This window comes from Canis lupus, chromosome 33 (assembly GCF_003254725.2).
Source record: "Canis lupus dingo isolate Sandy chromosome 33, ASM325472v2, whole genome shotgun sequence".
In the NCBI taxonomy this organism is placed as follows: domain Eukaryota; kingdom Metazoa; phylum Chordata; class Mammalia; order Carnivora; family Canidae; genus Canis; species Canis lupus.
Genome location: NC_064275.1, coordinates 5,578,811 through 5,584,369, shown reverse-complemented (window position 1 = coordinate 5,584,369; position 5,559 = coordinate 5,578,811). Strand labels below are relative to the sequence as shown.

General features: G+C 38.7%; 1 long non-coding RNA gene across 1 annotated transcript; it reads right to left on the bottom strand.

Annotated features, from left to right (window-relative positions):
- Positions 1-1,890: 1,890 nt before the first annotated feature.
- Positions 1,891-5,072, bottom strand: LOC118353200 (uncharacterized). Its single transcript, XR_004811652.2, has 3 exons — positions 4,375-5,072; positions 2,798-4,270; positions 1,891-2,175 (listed from the first exon to the last, which is right to left on the bottom strand). It is a non-coding gene; the product is annotated as an uncharacterized LOC118353200 (long non-coding RNA).
- Positions 5,073-5,559: the final 487 nt, after the last annotated feature.

Sequence of the window (5,559 nt, the reverse complement as noted above, 5' to 3'; positions counted from 1 at the left end):
AGGGAATCATTGCCCTACTGAATAGATTTGAAAAGAATTGAATGAGGATAAATAAAAATAAATTATATTTCGAATATAGCACAAATCCTCTTTGTGGATGATCCAGGTTTGTCTACTTGACTTTGTCTATTGAGCTGTTCCTCTCTAGGACCATAACTACCAACTTCTCTTGAAAGTTGTGCTCTTCAGAACACAATTTTTTATCATCGTATTTTATTTTAGTTTATTTCATCATGATAATGTACTCTTTAATCTCCATCCGTTTTTTCTCCCATTCCCCCCACCACCCAGCTCCCCTCTGATAACCAGCAGTTTGTTCTCTGTAGTTAAAAATCTGTTTCTTGGTTTGTCCCTCTTTTTTTTCTTTGCTTGTTTGTTTCTTAAATTCCACATATGAGTAATATCATATGGTATTTGTCTTTCTTTGACTGACTTATTTTGCTCAGTATAATACTCTCTAGTTCCATCTATGTCAATACAAATGGCGAGATGTCATCCTTTTTAATGGCTGAGTAATATTCTATTATATATGTACACACACATCTGCCACATCTCCTTTATCTATTCATCTGTTTTTTTAATTTAAATGTTATTTTTCTTTTCATTTTTTAAAAAGATCTTATTTATTTATTCATGAGAGACACAGAGAGAGGCAGAGACACAGGCAGAGGGAGAAGCAGGCTCCCTGCAGGCAGCCGGATGCGGGACTCGATCCCAGGACCCCGGGATCATCCCCTAAGTCAAAGGCTCAACCGCTGAGCCACCCAGGTGTCTCTCTATTCATCTGTTGATCAACACTTGTGCTGCTTCTATGGTTTGCTATAAAAAATAATGTTGCTACCATCATAGGGGTGCATGCATCCATTTGAATTTGTGTTTCTGCATTTTTGGGCTGAATACCTAGCAACGTAATTGCTAAATCGTTGAGTAGTTCTATTTTTAAATTTTTTGAGGAACCTCTATAGAGTTTTCCATGGTGGCTGCACCAATTTGCATTCCCACCAACAGAGCAAGAGGGTTCTTTTTCTCCACATCCTCGCCAACACTTGTTTCTTGTCTTTTTTTTTTTTTTATTTTAGCCATTCTTCAGAACACATTTTGAGAAATTCTGCTTTGTTTTATAACTTTGTGGTATAATTCACTGAGGATTTCGTACTGGAGGATTTTGGCTAGTTTTGGCTGGGGGACCTCCGTATTAATATAGGTGGTCCCATAAACTTTCAAGTAAAAGAAAACCCAACTCAGGAGGGCTTAAATAACAAAAGAAATGCTTAGGTTCAGGTGACTGAAAAGTCCAAATTAGGGAGGACTTCAGGATTGGTTGATCCAGCGACTCAGCCCTATAACTAAGGACCCAGGTTATTTTGTTCTAATTTGTGTTGTTTTGTTTTTCTTATTTTTTTTTACTGTCAACAATGTAAATTTTATTCCAAGACTGGGTCCCTTGCTCTTACTAAGGTGGGTGCAAATTTCAGCAGGACACCTGGGTGGGGGGAGAGAGCAATGTTGTCCTGGCATTCTGGATAGCGGTGGCTTGCTCACCCTGCAGGGCCTGTGGCCAGAGGCTGGAGGGTATCCTGAGGATCTGAAGTATATGAGGCTTCTCCATGGGGCTGAGAGTGGGTTCAAGTTTGATCAAGATACAGGAGCTGTGTGGGAAAGAGCAGATAGATGATTGCCCGGGGGTGGGGGCAGAGTGTGAGAATGGATGCTGGGAAATATCAAGGAGGGAGACAGAACATGAGAGACTCCTAACTCTGGGAAACGAACTAGGGGTGATGGAAGGGGAGGAGGGCGGGGGTGGGGGTGACTGGGTGACGGGCACTGAGGGGGGCACTTGATGGGATGAGCACTGGGTGTTATTCTATATGTTGGCAAATTGAACACCAATAAAAAATAAATTTATTAAAAAAAAAAAAGAATGGATGCTGGGTCCCCCACCTGATGGCCAGTACAGCTGGGAATTTATGTTGCCCACACGGACTGTAAGCAGGGGTGGGAGTACTCAAGACTGTCAGCAGCTGCATCCTTTTGGGCTGCAGCCACTCTCCTGGGCAGGAGCCTTGGCTCCCCCAAAGGCCTCTTGCTGGCAAAGCATTGACCCTTTAGTTGCCTGATGTTGAAGATGACAGAGGCTATGACAGGTGGGCACTCGGGGCAGGAGCAATTTACCCGCTGAAAGACAAATACATCATTGTCTTAATTTAACAGCACTTGTAATTGTAGCCATGTGGACTAGCTCGATGATTTGTTTGAAAATATGAAATTTTTTTCTGCTTCTGAATAAGACTCTTCACTTAATTCCTCATTTGAAAACTGGGTTACGTTAGATGATTTTACAACTCTTCTGACAGCAATGTTTGTGCTGTCTTCTATAAAAATTGATATAAATAAGCCTTTAATTTTATCTATCATGCACATTGTGATACGCCTGCATTAAATAGAATATAGTAAACAGTTATGCGTCTGAAATGCAGAGAACCAAATTTTCATTTAAAACTTGGCACATAAACTTAACTGAAGTAAGTCTGAATTTAACTCGAACTTTATGTTGAAATTTTCAAATGCACTGTTTCTAGAGACCACGAGGGTTTTTGTTGTTGTTGTTGTTGTTGTTGTGGTTGTTTCTCACTTTCTGTGTTTTACAGTAAAACAAGACTGGGGGCGGGAGGGGAATAACCATTTCGCATGCTAACAACCATTAATGCTGTTTTGACCTTAATAAAAAGCAGAGAAGTGCAAAAACAGAAATGGCTAAAGAAACATTAAGAGTTAGAATGGAAGCCAGTGCATTCACCTGAAGATGGTTGGGGGGCTGAAGTAATTCATTCGTGGCTGCCGTTGGTAGGGTCACCCAAGGGTGGAGGAGCCGAGGGGGGAGCAGCCATGGGCCATTTCCTCTCCCACTGGGTCAGGGCCCTCAGGGGCAGAGCTGATGTGTGGTTTGAGAGCAAGAGTCTTCTTGAGAGTTTGGCCTGCCTGCTGTGTCCCTTCCTGAGAAGCCTTCCTGGCTTCCCAGGTCCTCATCTGGCCAGTCTTCTCAGATTCAAAAAACAAATAAACAAACAAAAAACAAAACAAAAAAAACCGACAAGGAAATATTTTTTTTCCTAAAATAAAGGGAAAAAGTAACAGTTACAACCCTTCTTCCCATTTCTCATCCTCTTCCTTGTCCCTTCTGCTTCCCCACCCAGGCCCTTGCCCCAAAATAGACTTAATTATTCCAGAGGGCAGTGTTGTTTGTAGGCACCAGTTACAGGTGGGAAGAAATTACATCTATTTCTTATTTCTTTTTCCTATAAAGAGACAGGCATAAAATGTTTGTGATATCTTGAAGTTTTAGTCTGTCTGAGGAGCATCTAAAATATTTGCAGATCTATTTTTGTAGATTTTTTTTCTGTACTTTGAGTCATCATCAAAATGTCAAAGCCAAGAAAGGTTTTGACTCAAAGAGAGAACTTTTTGACCATAGCCAATATTTTCTCCTATTTTCAGAGCCAAAAGCTATTCTGATTTGGTAGATCCTTAGGTCCTCTCTCCTTCTTTATACATAATTTCTGATAGAGTTATAGGTATACACACATCTGCATTAGTTAATACAGCTGAAAAATCTTACAGAGACCTCTAAGAAAATGCACAGAGTCACAGGGATAAGGACTGATCATCTTACCCCTTTAAAAGTGCTTTCTGTTACCGCACTAATGAGCTAAATAATAAATGTACTATAATGCTTTGAATAAACTAGCTCTCAAATATAATTTATAAGATTCGCCACCCAAAAGCCACAATAAATGTATTGACCATGAATGAGGATCCTGTTTTGGGGGCCTGCATGTTTGGTATGTATACAGTCTGCCTAATATTTAATATTATATATAGTTGACATATACTCCAACAGCAACTTGATAAATCTTAAGTCTCCACAATTAAATTATTTTAAATTAACATTTTTTAAGGTATATATGCAACTGTGCTTGTGCATCCAGGATTCATACAGAATTTAAAAACAGAACCAACGTTACTCTTACCACCCACATAAATCTACTTTACTCCTCAGCAACTCAAAGAAACACGTTACTCACATTTCATAGGTGAGAAAACAGAGCCAGAGAATGTCAATAACTTGTCCAAGATCACACAGACTTCATTAGTGGTTTGTTGTTGTGGTTTCCAACTCATAGCTTGCTGATTCTAAAGCCTTTATGTTTTTCACTACATCTCACTATGTTTTTTTACTCCATTATTTGAAGGCGTTGTTCATTTTACTTTTCTAGGGATGTGGGTGAAAGGTTGGAAAGAGTAGAAAGATGCAAATAGGTGAACTCTAATGATAACTACAATAGTAGCCATCGCTATAGTGCTGGGAATTATTACCTATCAGCTGAGGTGTCATCAAGGACTTTCCTTAAGGCAGCAGCTAATCAAGATACTTGTCAGAGGCACATTTCTTCAACCCTCTGCTTACCATATGACTTCAGCAGTCTGAAAATGCACAAAGAGCTTGTTATTCCCATGGATAACCTGCTCCATCTCTGACACATCCGAAAGAAAGTATTTTCCAAAGGGGTCCTTTAACCCAGGAAAATTTACATTCTCTCAGAATTTCTCCTTTGCTTTATATGTTATTTCAAGTTTGTGGACAAGCAGACCACAGCAGAGGAGTAGGAAAGACATTTATTGAGAGAAGAAGCTAGAGATGCTAGGGAGAAAGTTTCAGGCTGAAAAGAAAGTCTGACTACTGTAGAAAAAGAGACAAAAGGAAGGTGGGCTGGACAGGTTTCCTCACAGGTTGGTTTATGGATTAAATCAAGTATGATAACATATGTGAACCATTTAACAGTTCCTTGGTACTAAATGAATACTCCATAAACATAGATCTCATTCTTAATCTTCATTTTTAAAAATCATTGCAATAAGAACTGTGGATACCTGGTACAAGTCATCTGCCCCGTGCATTTTTCTTGGTAACAGAGCTCTACCGTTACAATGAAAAATTGGGTGTTAGTGGTTCTCCTTCCTTCAGTCCTTAGTAAACAATGTTTAGACATCCTGAAAGCTAAAAAGGTTTCTAGGTAAATCCAAGTGACAGAGAAAAACGTTAAAAGTCAACCGTCTTCCTCGTCTGATTGCTCAAATTAAAAAGAAAAAATTGTTAGTTTTATTTTAGAAATCTTTCCCTTGGAAATATTTGCACTTTTTGAGAAATGTGTTGTTTGCAAATATTTTAAAACAGAGCATTTGGAATAAATGGTAAAACTCAGAGTTAGCTATTAACCAACCAGTTCTAATTTGCACCTAATTGAAAAGCTGAAATATTTTAAAATAAGATGAAAAAACTGCATCTATACACACAGACTAGCCTGACCTTTGACTTAACAGACAAGCCAATTTAGTAAAAGTAAATTGGAAGCTTTGAATGAAACGATGACTTGCTGCATTTGATATGAGAGCAAATATGATTTGGTTGAGTTTTATTAAGGCTTTGTCCAAAGTTAAATAATCCCAAAGTTTTGGAAATTAAATTTAAACATGAACATGACACTTTAAAAAATCTTATTT